The following is a 13,642-nucleotide window of genomic DNA, read 5'->3' on the forward strand; positions in this document are numbered from 1 at the left end:
ATGCCCTTGACCAGAATCGAACCAGTTTCGGCAACTTACACATCTTCTAAGAATATGATTCATGCCTATTAATTGGCACTCAGACATGAGTATTGCATTGTTGGCATAACCCTCTTTGAGGGAGTGCTAGTTATGGACTGTGGTGTAACTGGTGTCCCCGAAGAGAGAAGAGGCAGTTATGTCGCTGGCTATTCACTGACCTAACTAGGTTTCCTGGGGATAGAAGTTTGGTATTGGCAACTTTCTGGAACATAGACTAGCTTAGGATTTGAATAACTTTTGTTTTGCCATAGACTTCATCAGACGTAAAGTAGGAAGATTTGCAGCAAGAAATCCTTTTTAGGAATTCCTTTCATACAGTGTCTAACAAAAAACTATTCAGTCTTTGCTTGAACATCTTCAGCAATGAGAAGTTATTTCATGGCTGAAGTTTGCCGTCTGTTCTAATTCAGCCCTCTTGTTTCTCCTGCTTCATGTGTGTGAGAGGCTTTCTGTAGACTTTTATGGCAAAGGACAGGTGTTCCTTTGGGTCTTCTCCAATTTTTCTCCATAGTTATTACACCACTAGATGCTCAGTGCATAGATTTGTGCGCCAGTGGGGTCCCTTAGCCTGCCCTGCGCCCTTTCGCAATTCGGAACCCCTCAAAGGATGTCGGGAATGCTGGTTTCGGCCCAGTCCCTGCAGGCCAGGCCAAGTGACCCCACCAGTGTATGAATCCATGCACCAGGCCTCTTGTATGCATATAAGCTCTTCGGTTAATCTTTTCCCTCTCCCCCCTCCTCCCTTCCCTCTGAGATTCATCAGTCTGTTCCATGTTTTCATGCCTGTGCATTGAGTGTCTGCCCCCTGGTGGTCATTGTGCATCATAGCTACCAGTCGAATGGTTGAACAGTTGCTTAGACTTTTATATATATACAATAGATTTTGCATTTCCACCAACAGTATAAGGGAATTTATATTTGCTCACAGTTTTGCCAATTGAATGTGTTATCAGCTTTTGAATATTTGCCAATTTGGTAAGTAGAAATGGCTTTTATAACAAAGTATCTAATCCAGAATCATGTGTTACAAATATATATATTTCAGAGAGGAAGGGAGAAAGATAGAAATCTCAATAAAGAGAGAGATCATTGATTGACTGCCTCCTGCATTCCCCCCACTGGGGGAGGATGAAGCCCCCAACCCAGGTATGTGCCCTGGGCTGGAATCAAACCTGGAACCCTTTAGTTCCCAGGCAAATGCTCTATCCACTGAGCCAAACCGGCTAGAACATGTGTTATAATTTAATTGTTACTTCTTTTTATCTCCTTCAGTTTGAAACAATTCTGTAGTCTTTTCTCAACTTCTATGATCAGTTATTTGATAGGATGTCCTTCAATTTGGGTTTGTCTGCTATTTCCTCAGGATTAGATTCAGATTTCATGTTCTTGGGGAGGGAAAACTTGCTCTCTATCTTCTTAGGGGGCCTGTGAATTAAACTAACAAAGTACAGATTAACAAGAGAAAAAGCATATAATATTTATTAATATTTAGATGCATGGGAGTTCACAGAAAAAAAAGAAACTCAAAAAAGTGGTTCAACTTGGAAGTTTATATATCCTTTTAATGATAGAAAAAGAGTTTGGGCTTAAAGGGACAATAAATTTTGGGGAAGTAACAGGAAATATTGGGGAGAACATAATGGAAGATAAGAGGTAATTTAGTAAGATCTGCAAAGGTTATGCAAATGTATCTTAACTTTTCTTTTCCCGATGCAGAGAGAACCTTTTTCAAAGAGAAATTTGCCTGTTTTTAGGCAGTTAAAAGAAGGGTAGAGAACTCTTTCTACATCTGTTGATTCTTAGTTGCCTTCAGCTTAAAATAAATGCTTCTGTCAAAGTAGCATATTTTGGGATGGCATATTCTTATCCTCTTCAATGTCTTTGGTAGGAATATCAAAAAATGATGGTGTGTTCTTCTTATGCTTGTGTCAGATGATCCAGGCTTTTATCCCATTACTGTGAAGTTAACCTTGATCACTTGATTAAGGTGTATCTTTTAGGTTTCCCTACTATAAAGTTAATCATTTCCCCTTTGTTTTTTGTGTGTGTTTTTTTTTTCTTTTCTTTTTTTTTTTTTTTTAAATATATATTTTATTGATTTTGTACAGAGAGGAAGGGCGAGAGATAGTTAGAAACATCGATGAGAGAGAGTCATCGATCAGCCGCCTCCTGCACACCCCCCACCTGGGGATGTGCCCGCAACCAAGGCACATGCCCTTGACCGGAATCGAACCCGGGACCTTTCAGTCCCCAAGCCGACGCTCTATCCACTGAGCCACACCGATCTCGGCTCATTTCCCCTTTGTAATAAGTACTTTGAGGGAACACTCTTGAAATTATGTAACTACCTCACACATCATCAAATTTTAACCCATTATTGATGTTTCTTGGGTGTTTTTATAACATGCTGGTTGCCAAATGGTATTCTGCTAATCCCATCATTCTCTCTGTACTCAGCAAATGGCATTGCACTGCAAGGAAAAGCTTCTTTCTGTTCATTTTTTTCCACTTATTACATCAGCATGAACTCATTGGGCTCTTATTTTCATAATGGGTTATAATACATTAAAATTATTATATATTTTGACACTCAAATTGTACCATACTTTGTCATGCTGGCTTCTGTATCTTTTTTACAGTCTCCATCATTTTTGAGAACTTCCTAACTTTCTGGCCTGATAAAATGTTCCTGACTTGCTTATTTGATAAAATGACCCTCCCTTGCCCAAGCCCGCAAATTAGCTATTTCTCCAAGGAGCTTGGTTCCTTTTAATGGAAAGTGGTACTTAAGTACCAAGATATAGATGGTAGACATGATTGCTGATCTTTGGGTTCACTGTTTCCAGAAAATATACACATGTAACACATGTACTTTTTAAAATTTCTATATATATTGAAGCCTATAAAGCTAACATTTTATACCTCTACTTTCAATTGGGATTCATTTTTATTTTTTCCATTTCTATATTTGTAACTTTCTTTGATAGTGGAAAACCTGACTCCCATTATCCTCGATAAATTGACTTATTTGATCATTTCTTTCTGTATATAGCCAATCTCCTACAATCACTGATCTGCTGTGTATATGCCCTTCTCACCTTGCTGGGTTTCCAGTACCCCATGCCAAACTAATACCACTATTCTCTCGAAGCCGACACCTCAATCCCCATCAGTCTCTGACATCCCATGCCAGGTGCTTCCCCCTCTTCCCCAACCACTTGACTGTCATAATTATCTAATGGCTTCTAGACTGAATTATTCAGCAGGGAAGAGGACGAGGGAGGATTTGTAAGCCCATTAAATACATCAGATGCAATTTCAGGGATCTGCATAATTAAAAAAAATAACTTTACTGAGATATACTTTAAATACTATAAATTTTACCAATTATTAATTATTCAATGACTTTTACTAATTTATAAAATTATGCAACCATCACTATAATAGAAATTTAGCACATTTCCATAATCCAAAAGACATTTTCTTGTGCTCATTTAAGTTAATCCCAGCTTTTCTCTCAGCCTGATCTGCTTTTTGGCTGTATAAATTTGCCATTTCTGAACATTTCATATAAATTGGATCATGCACTTTGCAGCTTTTTGTTTCTGGCTTCCTTCATTTAGCATGATGTTTTTGAGGTTTATCCATGTTGTAGCACACCTCAGTAGTTCATTCCTTGTTATTGTTGAATAATATTTCATTGTTTGGATAGACCACATTTTGTTAGTCCATTCACCAGTTAATGGACATTTGTATTATTTTCAGTTTGGGTCTATTATGAGTAAATATTGCTGTGAACATTTACATACATGTCATTGTGTGGACATAAGATTTTTTCTTTCTTTTGGGCAGAGTCCTAGGAATTGGATTGTGTTGCATGGTAAGTTTGTGCTTAATTTTTAAAAGTTTACTTTTCTGGCCGAAACCGGTTTGGCTCAGTGGTAGAGCGTCGGTCTGCGGACTGGAAGGTCCCAGGTTCGATTCTGGTAAAGGGCATGTATCTGGGTTGCGGGCACATCCCCAGTAGGGGGTGTGCAAGAGGCAGCTGGTCAATGTTTCTCTCTCATCGACGTTTCTAGCTCTCTATCTCTCTCCCTTCCTCTCTGTGAAAAATCAATAAAATATATATATATATATATATATTTTAAAATTTACTTTTCTGTACTAGCTATATCATTTTGTATTGCCACTAGAGGCCCAGTGCAGGAAATTCTTGCACGGGGTGTGTGTCCCTCAGCCCAGCCTGCACCCTCTCCAATCTGGGACATCCCTCTCACAATCCAGTTCTGCTGGCTCCCAACTGCTCATCTGCCTGCCTTCCTGATTGCCCCTAACCACTTCTGCCTGCCAGCCTGATCACCCACTAACCTCTCCCCTGCCAGCCTGATTGATGCCTAACTGTTCCCCTGCCAGCCTGTTTGCCCCTAATTACCCTCCCCTGCAGGCCTGGTCACCCCTAACTGCCCTCCCTGCAGGCCTGGTCTCCCTTAACTGCTGTCCCCTGCAGGCCTGTGTCCCCCACAACTGCCCTCCCCTGCAGGCCCAGTCGCCCACAACTTCCCTCCTCTGCCGGCCTGGTCACCCCTAACTGCCCTCCCCTGCAGGCTTGATTGCTTCCAACTGCCTTCCCTTGCAGGCCTGGTCCTTCCCAACTGCCCTCCCCTGCTGGCCATCTTGTGGTGGCCATCTTATGTCCATATGAGATCAGCCATCTTTGACCACATGGGGGCAGCCATCTTGTGTGTTAGAGTGATAGTCAATTTGCATATTACTCTTTTATTAAATAGGATAGAATCCTGGTGCATGGGTGGGGGCCAGCTGATTTGTCCTAAAGATGTCCCGGATCAGGGTGGGAGTTCCGTTGGGGCATGGGGCATCCTGGGAGAAGGGCCTGTGGTGGTTTTCAGGCTGGCCATGCCCCGCAGCAACCCAAGTAGACGTCCTGGTATCTGGGATTTATTTATCTTCTATAATTGAAACTTTGTAGACTTGAGTGGAGGCCAAGGCAGGCCAGGGCTGTGAAAATTTGGCTTCCTCCATTGCTGGGGGCAACTCAGACCTCCTGCTCTCTCCAGCTTCATGGCTGCTGCCATTTTTGTTGGGATTTATTTATCTTCAATAATTGAAACTTTGTAGTCTTGAGTGGAGGCCTAGGCCAGCCAGGATGTGTGGAAAGCTTGGCTTTCTCCATTGCCAGGGAAACCCAAGCCTCCTGCTCCCTCTGTGGCTGCAACCATCGTGGCTGAGTTAATTTGTATGCCTGCTCCTGATTAGCTGATGGGCGTGGCTTGTGAGTGTGTTGGGATGGTGGTTAATTTGCATATTGCTTTTTTATTAAATAGGATGATCATTTTTCTACATCCTCACAAACACTACATATTCTGTCTTCTTCATTATAACCATACTTTTGGGTTTGTAATGGCAGCTCATTGTAGTTTTTATTTGCACTTTCCTATTAATAATTTGAGTATCTTACCATATCTGGTAGACTGTCTATTCAAATTTAAAAATAGATTCATTTATCTTATTGAGTTTTGAGTTTTTTACATATTCTAGATACAAGTCTTTTATCAGATACATGATTTGTGAATATTTTTTTTTCTCATCTGTGTTTTGTATTTTATTTTCCTGGAGTCCTTTGAACCAAAACAATTTTTTTATGGATCATGCTTTTGGTATTATATTTAAGAACTATTTATTCTTAAAGGTATAAAATTTTTGTTTTCTTCTAGAAGTTTTATGTTTTTAGCTCTTAAATTTCTATCTATGGTCCATCTGAGTTAATTTTGTGTATGATGTGAGTTAAAGGTCAAAGATTTTTTTTTCTTTTTTTAAATATGACTATCCATTTGTTCCCAGCATAATTTGTTTAAAACATTATCAGCTTGTTAGTTTCTATGAAAGAGCCCAATGGAATTTTGATAAGGATTGCTTTGAATTTATAGATCAGTTTGGGGCAGGTATTGTCACCTGGATGATATTGAGCCTTCCAATCTATGAACATGGAATATCTCTCTCTCTCTCTCTCTTTCTCTCTCCATATATATATATATATTGTTCTTCTTTATCAATATTTCATAGTTTTCAGTGGACTAGTCTTACACTTCTTTTGTTAAATTTATTCCTAAGTATTTTATTTTTTCTAATGCTCTTGTGAATGGAATTATTTCCTTAATTTCCTTTTTGGATTGTTTGTTACTACTATATAGAAATACAACTTATGTATGTGTGTGTGTGTGTGTGTGTGTGTGTGTATTTGTGTGTGTGTGTGTGTATCCTATGATCATTCCAAGCTTGTTTATTAATAGTTTTATAAAGTTCCTTGAGATTTCCTACATATATGGTCATTTTGTTTATGAATAATAACTTCTTCCTTTCCCATTTGGATGCTATTATTATTATTATTATTATTATCATTATTATTATTATTATTAGAGGCCCAGTGCACATATTTGTGCACTGGTGGGGTTCAGCCGGCCTGCCTAATGGGGACCATTGGGAGTGGGCTGGCTGGGGGGAGGTACCGTGGTTGTTCAGTCATTCTGCCATTTGGTCAATTTGCATATTACCCTTTTATTCTATATGATTATTATTGATATTATTGCTGCACTGGCAAGAAGCTCTAGTACAATGTTGAATAGAAATTGCAAAAGCAGAAATTCTTGTATTGTTTCCTCTTAGGGAGAAAAGTATCCAGTCTTTCACCATTAAAATGTTAGATGTGGGATTTTCATAGGTTGAGGATGTTAACTATTCCTAGTTTGTTGAGAGTCTTTATTATGAATGTGTGTTGGACTTTTGTTAAATGTGTTTTCTGCATATGATCATGTACTTTTTCCCCTTTACTTTATAAATCTGATTATATATGTTTGTGTGTGTGTGTGTATGGATCTATAATTTTCTTTGGTTTTGAATCAAATTTATACTAATGTCATAAAATACCTTAGGCAACTTTTATTCCCTTTTCCAGCACAACTTTATAAGACAAGGATTACTTGTTCCTTGAAATTTGTTAGTAACAATAACTAGCATTATTGTGGTAATAATAATTGTGATAATAGTAATTATTGTATTTTTCACCCTGCTCATTTGCAGTTAGTTAACTTTCCTCTGTAAAGCTACCTGGCTTGTGGTATGAGTGGCATGGAGATACATTATCCTATATAATAAACACCTAATATGCTCAGTGTCTGGTCATTCAGTTGTTCGTTCAACCATTCAAAGCATGATATGCTAAGGCTACTCAACCGCTTTCTATGATGTGCACTGACCACCAGGGGGCAGATGTTCTGACTGGTAGGTTAGCTTGCTGCTGGTTGATAGCTTTTGCAATTTCAGGTTGATGAGGACTAAGATGGGCCAGACATGCCCTGGAGCCCTCCTGCGTCTCTCTCCGGCCCCAATCATGCACCAGTGAGGTCCCTTGGCCTGGCATGTGCTCTCTCACAATCCAGGCTAAGGGACCTCCCCTTCAAATGCATGAATTTCATGCACCAGGCCTCTAGTAAATTTCATAATGGAAGGATATACACAATTCAGTGCAGGTGTATGGAAACTAATCTGTCCTGGAGAACACAATGGAGGTTCTAGAGAGAAGGAAACTCTTGAATTGAGAATTAACACCTAAATGTTCAAGGGTTGGGTACTTAATGACATGGACGGTTTTGTAATGGGTGTAAAGTGTGTGGAGGATGGATTTGTGGAGAGATGATGATGTATAGGACAGCTCAGCTGGGGCCACATCGTGGAGGGTTTTGAATGACATTCTAATAACTAATTTAGATATATATTTGGTAATGGCATTTATCAGAGGATTTTGAACAGACCATTGATGTGATCATTTGATAATTTTCTTTTAACATATTACAAACTTAGATTTGAAAAACGATTGTACCAATTAAAATGCAGAATAATTACTGCTATCACATTATTGCTTGCTACAAGTTTCTTCTCCCATCTGAGTAAATGCTCTATACCAATCATCCCCTTCCTATTCACTTTACATATAAGTAAGACACCACTTTTTAAATTTAGTTTTTATTTTGTCAAAGTAATGTATGGACATAATTTCTAAATCAGTTATTTAAGGCTTATAATGAAAAATTAGTTATTAGAGAATAACTCTCCTACCATCCTTGATATTTGCTTCTCAAAACTAACCACCTTGATTTCTTTTTGTCTACTTTAATATCAACTTATTGTGACTTCATAATTATTGTTCCTAATTAAATAATTATATGCTATTATTATAATACTTGTTTTTGTTTTCCTGAATATAATAATTGCCTCACTTTTGCATTGCTTTATATTCTATATGGCATTCATTTTATTCATCTCAAAAATTTCCACTAGAACTGCAAAATGCTTCTCAGTGTATAACAGTAGATTTAACCATCTCTCTCTCCATTCCTCCCCCCTCCCCGTTCTCTCTCTCTCTCATACACACCACACACACACACACACACACACACACACACACACACACACACACTACTTCTAGAACTCTCTTACCTTCTGCTTCAATTTGGGCTAGTTATTCTCTAGTCCTCTTGAATAGCTGTCATGGTATTCTCAGTTCCTCTCTCCACTGAGTTCCCCAGATCTTCTGCCTTCCTCTTAGCTTAACCCCTCATTTTGGTGGAGCACTGATTCTTAAAATCTCCTGTGCTACATACAAGACATTATTGCACCTCCCTTTAACCAGTAGCTCTCAAAGAAACTGGTCTGGAAGTATAACCTAGGATTAGGCTTATAATTTGGAACTTCCAAAGAAATCCTGGGAACTAGAAAAGACAAACCAAATATACTACAGCTTCCCAAAACACTATGTAATGAGGAATAGCTTTATATTACTTCATTTTATCTAGGCTCATATTTGTGGAAGGCCTCTGAGTAGAAGTGTATTCCATTAAAAAACACAACTTTAGTCTCTTCGGCCACTTTCCATTGATTACCAAGCAATTTACTTCATTAAGAATACATTTCAGGACTGTTCTCTTATTTATTAGTTATCCAAATAACAATAACTGTATATCAGGCATTGTCCTGGCCACTGGAAATTTAGACATGCTTAGAATACCCAGATTCTGAAGCAATGTTCACTCTAAGGCTTCTAAATTTCTCTCCCATCTCTATTACCAAGTCTATTCAGATATTATATAATCACCATTCTCTATATTAGATCCCTGTCTAGGGTAGTACTTTTTGTTTTATAATATGTTTTGATTGATTTTAGAGAGGAAAGAAGAGGAAGAGAGAGATAGAAACATCAATGATGAGAAAGAATCATTGATCGTCTTGACTCCTGCATGCCCCCTGCTAGGGATTGAGCCCATGCAACCTGGGCACGTGTCTTCGCTGTAAATTGGACCCTGACATCCTGATTTATATCAACCATTGAATCACACTGGGTGGGCCTAGGGTAGTTTGTTGTTTTTGTTTTCTTTTATTGTCTAAAGTTTTACATATGTCTTCTTTTTTCCCGATTGACATCTCGCCCCCCCTCCAGCCATTCCCACCCTGGGTAAGCCCCCACCGCCCCAGTGTCTGTGTTCATTGGTTATGCTAATATGCATGCATACAAGTCCTTTGGTTGCTCTCTCACCCCCACCCTCACCTTCCCTATCATTTGTCTCTGAATCTATTTTTGTTCATCAAATTATGTTGATCATTATATCCCACATATGAGTGAGATCATACAATATTTATCTTTTTCCAACTGGCTTATTTCACTTAGCATAATGCTCTCCAGTTCCATCCATGCTGTTGCAAATGGTAAAAGTTCCTTCTTTTTTACAGTGGCATAGTATTCTATTGTGTAGATATACCACAGCTTTTTAATCTACTCATCTGCTGATGGGCACTTAGGTTGTTTCCAAATCTTAGCTATTGTAAATATGCACCCTTTCTGATTGGTGTTTCTGGTTTCTTGGAGTATAGTCCTAGAAGTGGGATTACTGAGTCAAATGGGAGTTCCATTTTTAACTTTTTGAGGAAACTCCATACTGTTTTCTACAGTGGCTGTACCTGTCTGCATTCCCAACAGCAGTGCATGAGGATTCCTTTTTCTCCACATCCTCACCAGCACTTGTCATTTGTTGATTTGTTGATGATAGGGTAGTTCTTGATATCCTATTTGCCCACCATTTTTCTTCCCCCTGAAGATAGTGAGATTATACAAAATGTCCCTGTTTTTCTGGATACTTGCCTTTTGAATCATCATTACAATGAAGCTTCACATTAAAGTCCTAGGGCAAAGAGAATATAAGTTCCATTAGGCTTTCAAAAAAATATTAGTATCTCATTGTGTCTTAGGGCAAGCTACCTAGCCTCTGTGTTTCAGCTTCCTTTTCTGTACAAACGGAATAATAATATACCAACTTCACAGGATATGAGATAGTATATGTAATGCTTTAAACAGTGCCAGGGGACTCTTCCCCCTCCCTACTTGGGAGTCCATTCTGTGGGACTCTTCCCTCTCCCCCCGTGGGAGTCTACTTGTTCTTCAATAAATCACCACCTTTGCTAAAATAATAATAATAATAATAAAAAAATAGCCGAAACCGGTTTGGCTCAGTGGATAGAGTGTCAGTCTGCGGACTGAAAGAACCCAGATTCGATTCTGGTCAAGGGCATGTACATTGGTTGCAAGCACATCCCCAGTAGGGGTTGTGCAGGAGGCAGCTGGTCGATGTTTCTCTCATCATCGATGTTTCTAGCTCTCTATCCCTCTCCCTTCCTCTCTATAAAACATCAATAAAATATATTAAAACAACACCAACAAAAACAGTGCTCAGTTAGCTACTTGATTATGGTTTTAAATGCTTAGCTAAATTCAGTAGACTGTGAGGAAAACCCCAAGGAACCTAAATCTAAGAGATAAAAAACACCTAACCTGTGGAGATCAGTGTTAAAATTTTCACTTGTGCTGAAGTGTTCCCTTCTATGGTCTATAATTTTGTACTGGGAACTCACCTTCAGTCCAGCTTTATTCATGGGAATGTTGTGCTACCTGATTTGAGGATGTGTCATTTAAAATAAATTTTGAGCCTAAACTAGATTAGACTCTTAAGATCTTCAGAGAGTAATATGGATAAAAAGAAAAAAATAATTATATTTAAAATGATCCTATATAATAAAAGGCTAATATACAAATCGACCAAACAGCAGAATGACCAGTCGCTATGATGCACACTGGCCACCAGGGGGCAGACGCTCAATGCAGGAGCTGATTCCCGGGGGTAAGTGCACTCCCACAGGGGGAGCATTGCTCAGCCAGAAGCTAGGCTCGCCAGCGGATTCATACCTGGTGAGCTGCAGCAGCAGTGACAGGAGCATCTTCTACCTCCGCAGCTGTGCTAAGGACCCCAGTGCAGGGATGTCTGCCGCGATGTCCCAGACCGCTAGAAGGCGCAGGCCAGGCTGAGGGAGACCCCACCCTAATGAATGAATGTCATGCACTGAGCCTCTAGTTTTAAATATAAAAGAAGGAAACAAAAATGAGAGAAAAGACATTTAACTTTAAAAGACCAGGCATATTTAGAAAAAAACATCAATTAGACTTAGTAGTATTGCATCATTAAATTTGAAAACCCAACAGTCAGGTTAAATTGTAGATAAAGCTGGACAAAGTTTGTAACGTTGTATCTGGAGTGCGGCACAGAAATAGAAAGGTGTAAAATATGAGCTAAGGAAAATGAAAAGTACAATAAAATGGTCCAATAGAATATTCAGTTATGGAGATGAGGCAATATTCATAGAGATAATGACTAACACCTCTCAGAATTGATTAAAAACAAACAAAATATCGTGAAACATGACAAGTAGTAATAAATCCTCTTTTATATGTATATTGCAGTAAAATTGCAGAACCATAAAAACAGAGGTTTTAAAAGGAAGTAGAGCCTAACCGATTTGGCTCAGTGGATAGAGAATCCGCCTGTGGACTGAAGGGTCCTGGGCTCAATTCCAGTCAAGGACATGTACCTTAGTTGCAGGCACATCCCCAGTGGGGGGTGTTCAGGAGACAGCTGATCGATGTTTCTCTCTCATTGATGTTTATAACTCTCTATCCCTCTCCCTTCCTCTTTGTAAAAAAATCAATAAAATATATTTTTTTTTTAAAAAGGAAGTAGAGAACCCTCAAGAATCCACAAAAGCTGAAAGAGTTCTAATAAATGAGTTTAGCAAGGGAGTTCGCCCAAGAAAATGGAAATGCACAAATACCTATAGCAGCAACAGTTATAGTATCCCCAAAACAGAAACATCCAAATACCCATCAATTGATAACTGGATAAACCAAATATGGTATATTTACATAATAGGACATCCTATCTAATAAAAGATTAATATGCAAATTGACCATCACTCCAACACGAGATGGCTGCCCCCATGTGGACACAAGTTGGCCAGCAGGGAAGGGCAGTTGGGAGGGACCAGGCCTGCAAGGGAGGGCAGTTGGGGGTGATCAAGCCTGCAGGGGAGGGCAATTAGGTGTGACCAGGCTGGCAGAGGAGGGAAGTTGGGAGCGATTGGGCCTGCAGGGAAGGGCAGTTGGGGAGGACCCAGACCTGCAAGGAAGGGCAGTTAGAGGTGATCAGGCCTGCAGGGGAAGGCTGTTAGGGGCAAACAGGCTGGCAGGGGAGCAGTTAGGCATTAATCAGGCTGGCTGGGGAGTGGTTAGGGGCAATCAGGAAGGCAGGCAGACGAGCAGTTGGGAGCCACAGTCCTGGATTGTGAGGGATGTCCCAGATTGGAGAGGGTACAGGCTGGGCTGAGGTACACACACCCTCATTCATGAATTTTGTGCACTTTGCCTCTAGTTAGCCATAAAAAGAAATGAAATACTGACAAATAGTATAACATAGATGAGTTTTGAAAATATCCTATATAATAAAAGCATAATGTGCAAACCAACTGAATGATAGAATGACTGGGAGTGGTCCACCAGGCCAGCCAAGCCATGTGCCAGTGGGCAGAGGGAAGGATCAGTAATGGGAGACAGTGAGTGGCCTTGGAGGGAAAATGGCGGGGAGGGGCCAGCCTCCCAGACTTCGAGAGGGTGCAGGCTGGGCTGAGGGGACCCCCAGAGTGCATGAATTTTCATGCACCGGGCCTCTAGTGTTAAATTTAAAAAGCCAGACACAAAAGTCCACATATAAATGTATCAATCAGTTTACATGAAATGCTCAGAATAGATGAATCTAGAGACAGAATAGATGAATCTAGAACCACATTGGTGGTTGTCTTGGGGAGGGTGTAGGTGGGTTTTGTTGTTGTTGTTGTTTTTTGAAGTGGTTAAAATGTTCTGGAATTAGCAGTCATAGTTGCACAGCCTTGTGAGTGTATTAAAAAATAACTGAATTTGCCCTGACCATGTGGCTTAGTTGGTTGGAGCATCATTGTGTACACTGAAAGATTGCCAGTTCGATCTTGGGTCAGGGTGCATACAGGAGGCAACCAATTGATATTTATCACATTTCTCTCTTTCTAAAAAAGCATATCCTTGGTTGAGGATTTTTTTAAGCTGCCACATTGAATTGTACACTTCAAAAGGTTAAATTCTTTGGTATGTGAATTGTATCTAAAAAATATAAGAGGT

General features: G+C 39.6%; 1 protein-coding gene across 13 annotated transcripts in view; it reads left to right on the forward strand.

Annotated features, from left to right (window-relative positions):
• The window catches only part of MAST2 (microtubule associated serine/threonine kinase 2), a 153,191-nt gene that overhangs the window by 95,378 nt on the left and 44,171 nt on the right, over positions 1–13,642 (forward strand). Inside the window, exon 1 of one of the 13 annotated variants that reach the window (XM_036444137.1) lies at positions 4,085–4,090. The exons of the other annotated variants lie outside the window; for them this stretch is intronic. The gene's annotated coding sequence lies outside the window, so the exon portion shown is untranslated. Of the gene's footprint in view, positions 1–4,084; positions 4,091–13,642 lie in introns of those variants that run through there. 13 annotated transcript variants of the gene reach the window in all.

Source organism: Pipistrellus kuhlii, unplaced genomic scaffold, assembly GCF_014108245.1.
Source record: "Pipistrellus kuhlii isolate mPipKuh1 unplaced genomic scaffold, mPipKuh1.p scaffold_m20_p_2, whole genome shotgun sequence".
NCBI lineage: Eukaryota > Metazoa > Chordata > Mammalia > Chiroptera > Vespertilionidae > Pipistrellus > Pipistrellus kuhlii.